The sequence below is a fragment of the Oncorhynchus kisutch genome, linkage group LG7, assembly GCF_002021735.2.
Source record: "Oncorhynchus kisutch isolate 150728-3 linkage group LG7, Okis_V2, whole genome shotgun sequence".
Taxonomy (NCBI): Eukaryota; Metazoa; Chordata; class Actinopteri; order Salmoniformes; family Salmonidae; genus Oncorhynchus; species Oncorhynchus kisutch.
Genome location: NC_034180.2, coordinates 28,238,440 through 28,254,375, shown reverse-complemented (window position 1 = coordinate 28,254,375; position 15,936 = coordinate 28,238,440). Strand labels below are relative to the sequence as shown.

General features: G+C 40.5%; 1 protein-coding gene across 2 annotated transcripts in view; it reads left to right on the top strand.

The window, feature by feature from the left end:
• The window catches only part of LOC109894388 (syntaxin-binding protein 6), a 105,134-nt gene that overhangs the window by 981 nt on the left and 88,217 nt on the right, over window positions 1–15,936 (top strand). The gene's annotated exons all lie outside the window — the stretch shown is intronic.

Genomic DNA, 15,936 nt, shown 5'->3' with positions numbered 1-15,936 from the left:
TTCAAACTTCAAATAACCCCCAATCTGATTTCAGGGAGGCTTTTCTCACAAGCTTCATAGAATGGCAAATATAAAATTTATGCTCCTAATAATAATGCATCCTGCTAGTTTCATATAAGGATGCTTTATTGCAAGAGCTACATTTCCATAACCTGAAGCTCATTATTATGTGCTCATCTGTATATTAAGACATTAACTGTGGGTTGAACTTAATATAAAATGTCAGTCAGGCTCAGGGGAGAACGACTGACCCCTCTCATTGAAGCCACGACGTTCAAGGCCGAGCACGGTACTGCAGGCATTCTTTGCAGAAAACCGGATCTCCCATTTATAGGGAATAGGAAAATGGCAATTTTATATTACACTTGATGTATGTCCTTGAACCGGTTATTCTGAAATCGCACACAGAATAAGTTATAAGGATCATGTAGTAGCTATTGGCAGCCTGCAGTACCCCGGTCGGAATGCTGCTTGAGATACTCAATGAGAGGGGGCAGCACTTAGCTAGCCTGCAACGTCACTACCTGGAGTAGCTCAAGCTGCTCATGTTATGTCTACGTAAATCTCCCACATGAAACGTCATTTTAAGACTTCCTTGGCTTCAAATGCACTATTTGGAGTTCTCATAGGAACGAATTGTATTACGTGATCGATAGCGTTTTCCATTCATAAATAGTCATTGGTCAGGCTATTGAGAAAGTCATTTATATTCGTGGGATTTGATTTGTTTGAATACCACACCCAGCAATAAGGAAAAGTCACATGACTATCATTGATCATAAGTTTGTTTGACTTTTATGGTTTATAAAAACCCAGGATGTCCTGTTCATATGAAACTCTTGTTGAAAGCAGTAACCCTAATGGAAGGTGGTTTTCCATGAGAAAAAAAAAAAAAAAAAAAAAAAATATTTACCAGGCTAATGGCCAGATACTATTGTATGTGTAACAATGCAATGCTCAGACAGCTGATTTAAAAAGGGGTTGGTACTTGACTTCTGCTCTCTCACACACCTGCACACAGAGAGAGAACATTTTCAACATTTTCACTTTAATAAATACAATCGTGTACCACATGATCCTATGGAACATTACAAGAAGGAGAATGTAGAACACAGCGGAACACATGGCTTGCTGAATCTATGGAACACATGTTCTGAAGTGAAGCACTTGTGGAAACTATCATTTTGCAGGGCTATTGGCCCTACTCCAAAACCATATCAAAGCAATTCATTGGTTATTAGTTCATGCAAATGTGCATGTTGCTGTAACCTTGCTAACCTACAATATTACTCTGTCATAACTTAGTGGCTATGATATTGGACTTGAGTAATATCAAAAACCTCTTAATTTTATGTCATTGCAAAGCAATTAGGATAGCCCCAAATGATTATGTAACAAGTCTAACAACATGTTTGTTTTGTTACTAGGGTAATTACAGTAGCCTTCAGGGTTACTCAAATGGCATGAGAGGAAGGTCATGTAAGGTGTGACCCCACTAAAATCAGGCTGTTACTAATAATTTTCCTCTGAACATTGTTATTTTTCCCAGTTCCATAGTGTTAAGGCAAGCTACAACGCTGAGCTTGAGTTTGTATTGGAGCCAAAGGGTGGAAAAAGTCATTTGGAAAATGCAATACATTTTAGCTGGGTGGTAATTGCTCATTGCAGATAAATCCTATCTCTGTATTGCCAAGTCTCTGACAGGTTTGGGCCATGCAGGGCTGCTGTTTCCACCGTAGTCACCTAATCTCTTGCTCTCCTTAATACTACTTCTTATCTCCTAGCTGTTGACCAACCCAATTAACTCCAAATGCACACCACACTCCCATGAAGTATTTAATTGCAACATTTAGGCTGCTCGAGTACACCATGAAAGATAGTCTAATTATTTCTAACAGCCTATTACACATGGTGTGATGATTTTGACTGGGTTTTCTCTGAATGTCCACTGCCATGCTTGCTGGAAGGGAAAGTGGAGACACTCCTTTTTTGTGCAATGAGAAGATAGCCGAACTAACGAGGCCAGTTTCCTGTCTTCAGTGGCTCATATAATGGAGAGTGGAGAAAAAAACATCCTTGCTAGTTTCCGATGAAGCTTCAACATGGGAACACACTGTCCCATCCCACCACTTGGCTGGAGGATGCACACATGAAATGACATCACTAGGCAAGTGTGTATGGGCAAACAACCTTAACACACTTTTAACAAATTACAAAGCATATTCATGCAAAACAACACCGCTAAGGGAATGTTAACTTCATATGGCTGCAGGGCTATGGAACTCCATGTTCCATAGCCTCCCTTTGCTGGATTTAAAGGGCTATGAACCAGATTCCTCTTCCTATCGCTTCCTCAAGGTATCAACAGTCTTCAGACAGTTTCAGGCTTTTATTTTGAAAAATGAGCCAGAGCGATAACATTGCGTCAAGTGGTCACATGAGTTTTGCTTGCGCAACAGAATTTGGACAGCCATTGTTTTCCCCTCTTCGACTGTGAAAGACATTTGCGGTTGATATATTATCGATTATATATTTGAAAAAAAACCTGAGGGTTGACTATAAAAAAAACGTTTGGCATGTTTCTGTGGACATTATGGAAACGATTTGGAATTTTCGTCTGCGTTGTCGTGACCGCTCTTTCCTGTGGATTTCTGAACATAACGCAACAAACAAACGGAGGTATTTTGGATATATATGGAACAAACTGAACATTTGTTGTGTAACTGGGAGTCTCGTGAGTGAAAACATCCGAAGATCATCAAAGGTAAACGATTAATTTGATTGCTTTTCTGATTTTTGTGACCAAGCTACCTGATGCTAAGTGTACTTAATGTTTTATCATGCGATCGATAAACTTACACAAACGCCTGGATTGCTTTCGCTGTAAAGCATAATTTCAAATTCTGACACGACAGGTGGATTAACAAAAGGCTAAGCTGTGTTTTCCTATATTGCACTTGTGATTTCATGAATATAAATATTTATAGTAATATTTATTTTATGTAGCGCTATGCTATTCAGAGGTTGTTGATGACAATTATCCCGATAGGGGGATTGCAGCCATGACAGGTTAAGTGATACTTAAATAACAGGTTTCCAATTTGTCATACATCAGCTAGTTTGGATCTTTGTTTGTTTTACAGGTAAGGAGGATCTATTGACACTATGTAACCTTGCTTGTAATACTTGCAGTGCATTTGGAAAGTAATTCAGACCCCTTCCCCTTTCCCACATTATGTTACGTTACTGCCTTATTCTAAAATGGATTAAATTCATTTCTTGACTCATCAACCTCTACTCACAGTACCCCATAATGACAAAGCAAAAACAGGTTTTTAGAAGTTTTAGGAAATTGAAAACATCTTATTTACATAATTATTCAGACCCTTTGCTATGAGACTCGAAATTGAGTTCAGGTACATCCTGTTTCCATTCATCCTTGAGATGTTTTTACAACGTGATTGGAGTCCACCTGTGGTAAATTGACTTGATTGGACATGATTTGGAAAGGCGCACACACCTGTCAATAAGGTCCCACAGTTGATTATGCATGTCAGAGCAAAAAAACAAGCCAAGAGGCGGATTGAATTGTCCATGGAGCTCCGAGACAAGATTTTGTTGAGGCACAGATCTATGGACTGGTACCAAAACATTTCTGCAGCATTGAAGGTCCCCAAGAACACAATGGCTTCCATTCTTAAATGGAAGAAGTTCGGAACCATCAAGACTCTACCTAGAGCTGGTGGCCTGGCCAAACTGAGCAATTGAGGTTGAAGGGCCTTGGTCAGTGAGGTGACCAAAAACCCGATGGTCATTCTGACAGATCTCCAGAGATCCTCTACTGAGATGGTTGTCCTTCTTGAATGTTCTCCCATCTCTGCAGCAATGAGGCCTTTATGGTAGAGTGGCCAGACGGAAACCACATTCAAATCTTTTGACATGATATAGAAATAAACACACCTGTCAATATAAGGTCCCACAATTGACAGTGCATGTCAGAGCAGAAACTATACCGTGAAGTCCAAGGAACTGTCCGTAGATCTCAGATATATAATTGTCATGAGGCATATCTGGGGAAATGTATAAAACATTTTTAGTTTTGAAAGTTTCCAAGAACACAGTGGTCTATCATTGGGAAATGGAGAAAATATGGAACTAACCAGACTCTGCCTAGAGCTTGGCTGACCAACTAAACTGAGCAACTAGGCAAGAAGGCCCTGTGTCAGGGAGGTGACCAACAACCCAATGACCACACTGACAGTACTAAAGAGTTAATTGGCTAAGATGGGAGAACCTGCCAAAAGGACAACAGTCTCTACAGCACTTCACCAATCTGTCCTTTATGGGAGAGGTGCCAGATGGAAGCCATTCCTGAGAAAAAAGGCTCATGAAAGCATGCCTGGAATTTGCAATAAGGCATGTGAAAGATTCTGTGGTCTGAGACAAATGCAACTATTTGGCCTGAATGCAAAGTGTAATGTCTGGAGGAAACTAGGCACAACTCATCACCCTTCTAACACCATCCCTACCGTGAAGCATGTTGGTGGCAGCATCATGCTATGGGGATGCTTTTCAGCAGCAGGGACTGGTAAGGATAGAGGGAACAATGAATGGCACCAAATACAGGCATATGCTTAATGAGAGCCTGCTAAAGAGTGTAAACAACCTTTGACTGGGGGTGCGATTTACATTCCAACAAGACAATGACCCAAGCATACAGCCAAAGCAAAGCTGGAATGGCTTCAGAAGAAGAATGTGAAAGTCCTTGAGTGGCCCAGACTTCAATCCCATTGAAAATCTTTGGAAAGACTTGAAGATGGCTGTTCACCACCACTTCCCATCTAACTTAACAAAGCTTGAAAATCCTCAAGGAAGAATGAGTAAAACATCCCAAATCCAGATTTGCAAAGCTGATACAGACATAAAAAAACACAACTCAAAGGTGCTTCTGCAAACTATTACACATTTTGTGTGTGTGAGAGTGAGAGAAACCTATTTAATCCATTTTGAATTCAAGCTGTAACACAACAAAATGTGGAATAAGTCAGGACTTTCTGAAGGCACTTCAATAGAATGAATAGAACGGGCGTCTGCATTCAAGTCAATGATGGCATAATGGGTGGACTGGCAGCCATTGCGAGTGTACCCATTAGTGCAAAGCAGGAAGTGTACCCATCAATATGTGCTGTGATTTTTGTTGATTCAACTCCATTGACATTACGAAAAATCCATTGCATGAGCCATATCAGTTAATATTCTACATTGGCATGGAAATGATTGCATCATAATACCAAGCAGCTATTGCTAGTATACCCGTAAGAACCATTCAAATTGCCAGGGTTAGAGGTTCAAAGTCCATTCTATTCATTGTTTGCTACAATACCTTGCTTGTTTCAGCAAGGGGCAAAAAATGTCAACCCGTTGTTAAGAGTCCATATTATTGCCTCCCGAGTGGCGCAGCGGTTTAAGGCATTGCATCGTAGTGCTTGAGGCGTCACTACACACCCGGGTATAAATCCCAGGCTGTGTCACAACCTGCCGTGACTGAGTCCCATAGGGCTGCGCACAATTGGCCCAGCATCGTCCAGGTTAGGGGAGGGTTTGGCCGGGGAGGCATTACTCTGCTCATTGTGTTCTAGCGACTTCCGGTCGTCAGTTGAATGGTGTTTCCTCCAACACATTGGTGCAGCTGGCTTTCGGGTGTAAAGAAGCATGTTTCGGAGGACGCATGACTCGACCTTCATTTCTCCCGAGGTCATTGGAGTTGTAGCGATGAGACAAGATTGTAATTGGAAATCATGAAAAATGGGGTAAAAAATGAGTATCACAGAAATGGAGTAAACCGCACAAATGCAGTCTTCGTTAGCTGTTTGTTCCAAACGGTTATGACTGTTAATTTCATGACGCTCTTCATCCATAACCGTCGGTTACACGATTATATGGTAATTGTGCCAGTCCTACTACACTGTGCCAGTATTTCCTTACTGCTCATGTTAAGAGGAGTAGGCTTACTAAAAAACTGCCCTGACCCAAACCATTCAATGAATATTTGTGCTGTTTCTCACCTCAAATGTGGGACTACATATGAAATAGTGATAGTTTTATGTGGAACTATGCCACTGTTTTCAGTGAATGTTTTATTCTGCATTGTATTTCTCACCTTAGGTCTAGATCCTTAAATAAATATAGCATAAAGAACGTTGTCACCTCATTTTTAAAAACATTGTGCAGACAGTGAGACCATTGTGCAATCTCTCTGCTGTAAGTAATCCTCTGGAACAATATTCACGCACCTGTTGTGGAACATTTCAACTTAATGTAGGTCTATCTTCTACATATGGCATCCATTTCAAGCACAGTGTTTTCCCTGCCATATACGCTATGCAACTGTATTCCTTTAGAAATAAATAGTATTTTTCCCAATATGAAGATTCTCATTCCTCCCCTGAAAGAAAGCTGTTTCAGAGCAGGCTCCCTCTCATCATCCTTCCTGCATTCTACTCTGTTAGAGGCCACCCCTCTACAAACTCACACTCGAGCAAAGCTGAAGTGTAGCTGTTATTCCTGTTGAGTGTGGAGCGTTCTCTAAGGAATGTGAATGGAAGATAAGCCCCAGGAATGTGATTTCCCTGCTTATCGCCATCTCCCTGGCTCGATCTGCACACTGCCATCTGAAAACAACCCAGGATGTGGCACAAAGAAAGTTAAAAATAACACCTTGGCATCACACCAGGCACGGTGTTCCAACTGTGGGTTGGTTAGCGCACAGATTAGTGTTGGGCGGTATCTAGATTTTCATACCGTTTCTGTACCATACCGCACAAAACAATTCAGGCAACAGGGATCTTGATCCAGGAGGGTATTGAAGATTGAATGTCTGTAGTCTGGTACCAGTCTTTGCCACTCCATCTCATTGCCAAAGAGACTGGCCTTTCAGCAGTCCCCATGTTCAATATGCAGCTGGATTTAAGGCGGAGTTGCTTGTTGGTTGTTGGAAATAACATGAATATGTTCCACGACAACATGGAGCCTTGAATATAGAATTAGAACTATGACAAAGTCAAAACATTTAGCTGTTAGCTAGGCAAGTTATTGTATTTTGAGGCTTAAAATCAAAGCAGAGGTTTTGTGGTTGGAATTGCCGTATGTATTTAGACTGAGCTAGCAACTTGACAGATGAGTTTCATCTGGACAATCACAGTTGCTTAGTAACCGTATACCAGCGTATTCTGTGGAGAAAAAAGTGATAGAGTTCCAATATTTGGATAATTGTTGTAATTGGAGGATAACCTGTGAGGGTTATCAACTCATCAGTTCTCCTCACTCATTAATGATTGAATGTTCATATTTGAAGATGACAGAAAGGCCAGTTTCTTTGGCAATGACAAGGAGTGGTTCGGAGTGGAATGTTAGCTAAAGAGACTCTTACTTGGGCTAGACTGTCTCTGCTGTAACTAAAAAGCTTGATCTAGCCACTTAGCTAGCAAGTTAGCAAAACAAATGCATAACTGGAGCCCTGAGCTGTGTGTATATACTTTATTTTGCACCTCCTACATTTCTTGTAGTTATACTTAATTTATAGTCATAAGCATTGCCATATCATACTGTCAGTATTTCGAAATACCCCGGTATATCACCCAAGCCTATTTCAGATCCTCTGTTTTCTGAAGGATTCTTCAAAGGGTTGTTAACCATTAACTGTAAATGTCAGAGGAAAGTAGCTGTAACAACAGCATTCCAAATTTCTCACTATACCAATGATTAAACATAAACAATCAGGAATCAGTTGTTTCTTGATTTTTGTTTTTTTTAATCAGTGTTTGGCAATTCTGGAAGATGTCAAACTAATTTAATTGGCTTTGTGGTAGCCTACGCTTTTGCAAATCCTGCACCTGTCCTATCGTTGTGAAGCTCTCTCAGCCTGGCTGTTGTGCCAGAATTCTATTGGCCTGTGTAAAGTAGTAAGCAGGGAAAGGAGTGATGGGGAGTTTTGGCTGTAGGTTAAAGCAAAGCACCCTTACTCAAGAGACCTCTTGAGAGCCGTGTGCTCTAGCTGAACAGATTTCACATTAACACGTTGAGCGAAAGGAGAGACTGCACTCGGCACTGCTCCCTCCGTTCACCGCTTGGCGAGGTACTGTGAATTAAGTGTTTCTGGGAAGGGAGGGATTGTCACTGGAAAATGGGGTGACGGACAGGGTTACAACGCGAGTCTCAGTTTCAGTGTTGTAAAGTATTTATGTAAAAATACCCCCCCAAAATACTTTAGTACTTTAAAGTATCTACTTTACTATTTATTTTTTACAACTTTTACTTCACTACATTCCATAATATCTTCTTAGGGCTGAGATCCCGCTAACGGAATTGATATGACAACAGCCAGTGAAAGTGCAGGGCACCAAATTCAAAACAACAGAATTCCCATAATTAAAATGCCTCAAACATACAAGTATTTTACACCATTTTAATGATACACTTCTTGTTAATCCCACCACAGTGTCCGATTTCAAATAGGCTTTACGGCGAAAGCACCACAAACGATTATGTTAGGTCAACACAGCCATTTTTCCAGCCAAAGAGAGGAGTCACAAAAAGCAGAAATGGAGATAAATTAATCCCTAACCTTAGATCTTCATCAGATGACACTCATAGGACTTCATGTTACACAATACATGTATGTCTTGTTTGATAAAGTTCATATTTATATTTAAAAAATCTCAGTATACATTGGCGCGTTACGTTCACTAGTTCCAAAAACATCCGGTGATTTTGCAAAGAGTCACATCAATTTACAGAAATACTCATCATAAATGTTGATGAAAATACAAGTGTTATACATGGAACTTTAGATGCACTTCTCCTTAATGCAACCGCTGTGTCAGATTTTTAAAAAGCTTTACGGAAAAAGCAAACCATGCAATAATCTGAGTACGGCGCTCAGAGCCCAAACAAGCCAAAAAGATATCCGCCATAATGTGCAGTCAACAGAAGTCAGAAATATCATTATAAATATTCACCTACCTTTTATCTTCATCAGAATGCACTCCCAGGAATCCCAGTTCCACAATACATTTTTGTTTTGTTCGATAATGTCTGCCATTTATGTCCAAATAGCTCCTTTTGTTAGCACGTTTGGTAAACAAACTCACAAAGCACGTTCATTAGGAGCAGACAAAGTCAAAAAGTTCCGTTACAGTCCGCAGAAACATGTCAAACAAAGTATAGAATCAATCTTTAGGGTGTTAACATAAATCTTCAATAATATTCCAACCGGAGAATTCCTTTGTCTGTAGAATTGCAATGGAACAGAGCTCGCTCTCACGTGAAAGAGCGTCACGAGCTCAAGGCATTCTGGCAGACCTCTGACTCATTCGCCCCCACTTCACAGTAGAAGCATCAAACAAGGTTCTAAAGACTTGACATCTAGTGGAAGCCTTAGGAAGTGCAACATGACCAATATCCCACTGTTTCTTCAATAGGGAATGAGTTGAAAAACGACCAACCTCAGATTTCCCACTTCCTGGTTGGATTTTTTCTCAGGTTTTTGCCTGCCATATAGGTTCTGTTATACTCAGACATAATTCAAACAGTTTTAGAAACATCAGTGTTTTCTATCCAAATATACTAATAATATGCATATATTAGCAACTTGAACTGAGTAGCAGGCAGTTTACTCTGGGCACCTTATTTGTCCAAGCTACTCAATACTGCCCCCAGCCATAAGTTTTTAAAGAAAATAATACATTTTTCCTAAGACCCAAAAGTACTCATTATATTTTGAATGCTTAGCAGGATAGGAAAATGGTCCGATTCACACACTTATCAAGATAACATCCCTGGTCATACCTACTGCCTCTAAACAGCCATCACTAACATAGAGTCTGCTGCCAACATACGGAATCAAATCTCTGGCCATTTAAATACAGACTTAATAAAGGTATCACCAGTCACTTTAAATAACGGCACTTTAATGTTTACGTATCCTACATTACTCATATGTATATACTTTATTCTACACCATCTACTGCATCTTGCCTATTCCGCATGCCATTTCTCATTTATATGTCCATATTAATCATCCCTTTACATTTGTATATTTGTGTGTGTATAAGGTAGTTGTTGTGAATTTGTTAGATTACTTGTTAGATTTTACTGCATAGTCGGAACTAGAAGCACAAGCATTTCGCTACACTCACATTAACATCTGCTAACCATGTGTATGTGACCAATACAATTTTATTTGATCTGGCGGACTCACTAAAAACAAATGTTTTGTTTGTAAATTAGTGTTGGAGTGTGCCCCTCTCTATTCATGTATGTATGAAAATGGTGCCATCTGGTTTGCTTAATACAAGGAAGTATATTATAGCAATTACTTTTACTTAAGTATATTTAAAACCAAATACTTTTACTCAAGTAGTATTTTACTGAGTGACTTTTTTGACTTTTTTCTGTTAACATGTATTTACTTTTTCTATAGTATGACAATTGGGTACTTTTCCCACAGCTGGTTGTTTTCACCATTGCCAGGCAGTGTCGGAATGTGAGGCTGATGTAATTCAAAACATCACTGAAAAGTGAAATCCACCCTCAATCTCCAAGGTCCTCCCTTCCATCCCTCGCGCTTCAGTTGCCCACCTGAGACAGGATATAGACTCACCACTATCTGCCGACAGCTTTGAGAGACACGGGGAGCCTTCTCTCTCAGCTGGAGGATGATAATGGATCGGGTAGGGACACCCAGGATTAGGGCTACTATCTCTCTCCCTCTCTCTATGCCTCTCTACCCCCTTCTTAAGGTGACAGTAGGACCATTGACATTTGATGTTCAGGTTTACTAGTCTTCATATGATTTGTGTTTGAGGCCATCTCTCAAAACAAAATCGAGGTTTTCATGTTTTATTCATACACGTAGGTGCATAATGAAGCGTATTATTCCCACTTCAATTCATTTCATTGAAGTTCTGAATTACTAGAGAATCATTTGTACAGAGATTAGTGGGCACCACTGGGCTGAAATGGTGGAAGAACAAAGTGTTTCTGTTTTTATAGGAAACTGAACACGGCCCTATCCGTTTGTGTGTACGCCTGTGCCGTTTTAAGATTAAGTAGGACTAGGGTTGCACATTTTGGGGAATATTCAGAGGTGGGAATTAACGGGAATACATGGGAATTAATATTAATAGCATTTAAATGTAGATGTTTTTTGCATTGGATATATTTACCATATCATATGGAGACACAAACCTTTTACCTTATCATAAGTAGACATAATTGCAAGTGATTTAAATCCTTCCAGTAGAAATTAGTTAGTTAGGAATTGAACATTAATTAAATGAGTTGATTCTTCACATGGGATTATTTCACTGAACAACAAAAGGCAATATTGAATGATCCATCCCATCTCCCAAAACATTTTCAACATAGTCTAGAAACTAAAGCTTTGGTTGTCTTCCCCTCAGGCTTCCATGTCTTCTCCCTGGACCTCCTCAATGTCCAACTCTTGAACATCAGTCTCTGAGGCCTCATCTTCACTGTCCCTTTCCAGCCCTGTTGAGGATGGCTCGTTGTCAGGCTCAAAAAGCCTCAAATTTGCCCGGGTGGCCACCAATTTTTCAACCCTTGTATTGGTCAGCCTGTTGCGTACTTTGGTGTGTTCCCACACAGGGGCCAGTTGCGCTCTGAGGCAGCTGTTGGTGGGATTTGGAGGATGGAGGCCACATGAGAAAGAGCCTCAGATCCACAAAGTCCCTTCCACCAGGTTGCTGATGTAATATGGCAGTCGTGCCAACATATCTCATCTCCATCCTAAAGCCCTTGATTGGAAGTGTACTTCGCCAAACTGCCAAGAACCTTGCCCACATCCAGGCCAAGGTGGCGAGACACGGTAGTGATGACACCATAGGCCTTGTCAATCTCTGCACCAGACAGGATGCTCTTGCCAGCATACTTGGGGTCCAACATGTACGCTGCGGTGTGTATGGGCTTCAGGCAGAAGTCTTCACGCTTCTTGATGTATTTTAGAACTGCAGTTTCCTCTGCTTGGAGTAACAGTGAAGTGGCCAGGGCAGTACGGATTTCTTCTCTTACATCTGCAAGCAGTCTGAACATCAGACAGAATGGCATTGTCTCCCTCAATCTGTGCAATGGCTACTGCTATAGGTTTCAGGCTGCTTACCATTCTCTCCCAAGATACATCATCCAGGAGGATCCTCTTGATGGGGCTGTCTATATCGGCAGACTGTGATATGGACATTTCTTGTAGAGACTCCTTCCCTCCGGGAGACTGTCAAACATGATTACAACACCACCCCAACTGGTATTGCTGGGCAGCTTTGATGTGGTGCTCTTATTCTTCTCACTCTGCTTGGTGAGGTAGATTGTGGTATATGTCTCCGTGTGAAATGTCTCCACATATCAGATTGTGCCCGTGGCATTTTCTTGTAACGATTAGTTAAGCAGTCAGATTAAACAACTCATTTTGTAAGCTGTGTTAAAATGAAACATGTATGGAAACAGGTGAATTAACACTCTTCAGTAGGAGGCTCAAGCAAGCTAAAACCCACATGGTAGAAACTAACTAGCAGAAATTAACAAGTTAGAAATGATTTAACACACTTTGCTGTAGGCTACTATTTGCTAGTTGACAAAAAAATCATATATGTCATATGCAATAGATTCACCCCACCCAGTATTGTAATCAAAACTTACCAGAAAGCATGTAGTCCTTGGCTCATACAGTGTAGTAGTGTGAACTCAATTAGAGGTTGACCGATTATGATTTTTCAACACCGATACCGATTTATTGGAGGACCAAAAAAGCCTCGGCCGATTTTAATCGGCCGATTTAATAAAAACATATATTTTTTTTTTACTACTAATAATTAAATAAATAAAAATATATATATATTTTTTTTGTATTTATTTGTAATGACAATTACAACAATACTGAATAAACTTATTTTAACTTAATATAATACATCAATAAAATCAATTTCGCCTAAAATAAATAATGAAAAATGTTCTATTTGGTTTAAATAATGCAAAAACAAAGTGTTGGAGAAAAAAGTGAATTATGTGCTAACGTTTCAGTTCCTTGCTCAGAACATGAGAACATTTGAAAGCTGGTGGTTCCTTTTAACATGAGTCTTCAATATTCCCAGGTAAGAAGTTTTAGGTTGTAGTTATTATAGGACTATTTCCCTCTATACCATTTGTACTTCATTAACCTTTGACTATTGGGTGTTCTTATAGGCACTTTAGTATTGCCAGTGTAACAGTATAGCTTCCGTCCCTCTCCTCGCTCCTCCCTGGGCTCGAACCAGCAACACAATGACAACAGCCACCATCGAAGCAGCGTTACCCATGCAGAGCAAGGGGAACAACACCTAGAAGGCTCAGAGCGAGTGATGTTAAACTCTATTAGTGCGCGCTAACTAGCTAGCTATTTCACTTCGCTTACACCAGCCTCATCTCAGGAGTTGATAGGCTTGAAATCATAAACAGCGCAATGCTTGACGCACAACGAAGAGCTGCTGGCAAAACGCACAAGTGCTGTTTGAATGAGTGTTTACGCGCCTGCTTCTGCCTACCACCGTCAGATGATACGTTTTAATGCTAGCTGGCAACTTACCTTGGCTTACTGCATTCGTGTAACAGGCAGTCTCCTTGTAGAGTGCAATGAGAGAGGCAGGTCGTTATTGCGTTGGACTAGTTAACTGTAAGGTTGCAAGATTAGGTCCCCCGAGCTGACAAGGTGAAAATATGTCGTTCTACCCTGAACGAGGCAGTTAACCCATCGTTCCTAGGCCGTCATTGAAAATAAGAATGGGTTCTTAACTGAATTTCCTAGTTACATAAAGGTGTATATAAAAAAATAGGCACATCGTCGCTCAAAAATACCGATTTCCGATTATTATGAAAACTTGAAATCGGCCCCAATTAGTCGGCCATTCTGATTAATCGGTCGACCTCTAGCCTCAATAGCATCTCATTAGTGTGGAAGCTCTTGAGAATCAACTGTGCATGTGATGGAAGAATGCACTTTTATGAGCATGGCTTTTATTTTTTTGAAGGTAGTATTATTGTTATTATTATTATTATTTTATTTTTCTCCACAATTTCGTCATATCCAATCCGTAGTTAGTCTTGTCCCAAAGCTGCAACTCCCGTACTGACTCTGTAGAGGCGAAGGTCGAGAGCCATGCATCCTCCGAAACACGACCCTGCCAAGCCACACTGCTCATTTAACGCGGAAGCCAGCCGCACCAATGTGTCAGAGGAAACACCATACACCTGGCGACTGAAGTCAGCTTGCAGGCTCCCGGCCTGCCACAAGGAGTTGCTAGAGCACGATGGGACAAGGACATCCCAGCGATGCAGTGCCGTAGACCGCTGCACCACTCGGGAGGCCCCTACATGGCCTTATTTCTATTACAGCATATTGAATGACTGTCATTCATATTTCATTCACCCAGCTCAATGTAACATCAATAGCTCTTCGCTTGTGGACTTCAGTGCCCAACACAACAGCTGTCTGTGACCAGGCGAAAAACCTTTCCAAGCCAAACCTTCATACTATAACCGATAACCGCTACACACAGCTTACATCGTTGTCACCATATTAGCTAGTCATAGTCAACATAGCTACTAGAACTAACGTGTTAGTAAACTCACTACAATCATGCAGTACAGCAAACAGGTAAGCTGTTACACTTGTGGCCCCGGTGGCAATAAATGTAATAAAACCAAAAGTTTACCTTGACCTGGAAGAGTTTCAGTGTTTGGTAGCCTTAGCCAGCTAGCTAACAAGGCATCCCTCTCTATTTGATTAGGCTAAACTAGCTAGCTGCATTTGCTGGCTGTGTAATTGAAAAAATACAATGCTCTTGCTTCAAAGAAATGAATTTGTTCAAAACTGTTCAACTTTTGTCTTTCTGTCTTGAGTCAAAACACCCCATTTCATGCACTGCAGTGCTAGCTAGTTGTAGGTTATGCTTTCAGTACAAGATTCATTCTCTTTGATTGGGTAGACATGTCAGTTCATGCTGCAAGAGCTCTTAGGTTGGAGGGCACCCTCCTGAAGTTGTCATAATTACTGTGTAAGTCTATGGAAAGGGGTGAGAACCATGAGCCTCCATCTTCTGCATCTTGCCATCTTTATGTAATACATGTATCACTAGCCACTTTAAACAATGCCACTTTCATATGTTTACATACCCAACATTACTCATCTCATATGTATATACTGTACTCGATACCATCTACTGCATTTTGCCTATGCCGTTCTGTACCATCACTCATTCATACATCTTTATGTACATATTCTTCATCCCTTTACAGTTGTGTGTGTGTGTAGTTGTTACTGCATTGTCGGAACTAGAAGCACAAACATTTCGCTCAATGTACTCAGAGGAGGACAGAAGCTAGCTGTCCTCCCGCTACCCCAGGGAGTGCTGTTGAGGCTACTGTATACCTTCAAATGTGTTTTTATCGATTATTTGTTAACGTGAATATGTAGTATAGTTTTATCATTAGTTTGATTTATTTTTACCTTTTTAACTATTCAGATTTTTATGAAATTCACTGAGGAGGATGGTCCTCCCTTTCCTCATCTGGGTAGCTTCCACTGCTGTATGCACTTGTCTGTAGATTTAGGTGTTGGATGTTTTAAACACTACAAGGAAATACATTTTTGTTGGCTAATTGATCTCAAAGAAATCTTGGCTTGTATGTTTTCTCTGAGATAGACAATTTGTTTAGAGCCTAGTCTGCTGATATTTTGAAATGCCATTTGCTGAGCTGGATTGTTTTACTGTTTGGTTTTTAAGCTAGTTGAATTGTGCTCTCCCATAGTGTTCACTGTGACCTAACGTTACCCTGTGGATAGGTGTACCTAGCAGTAGAAACGGTGAATGTGCCAATGCTTAGAACTAA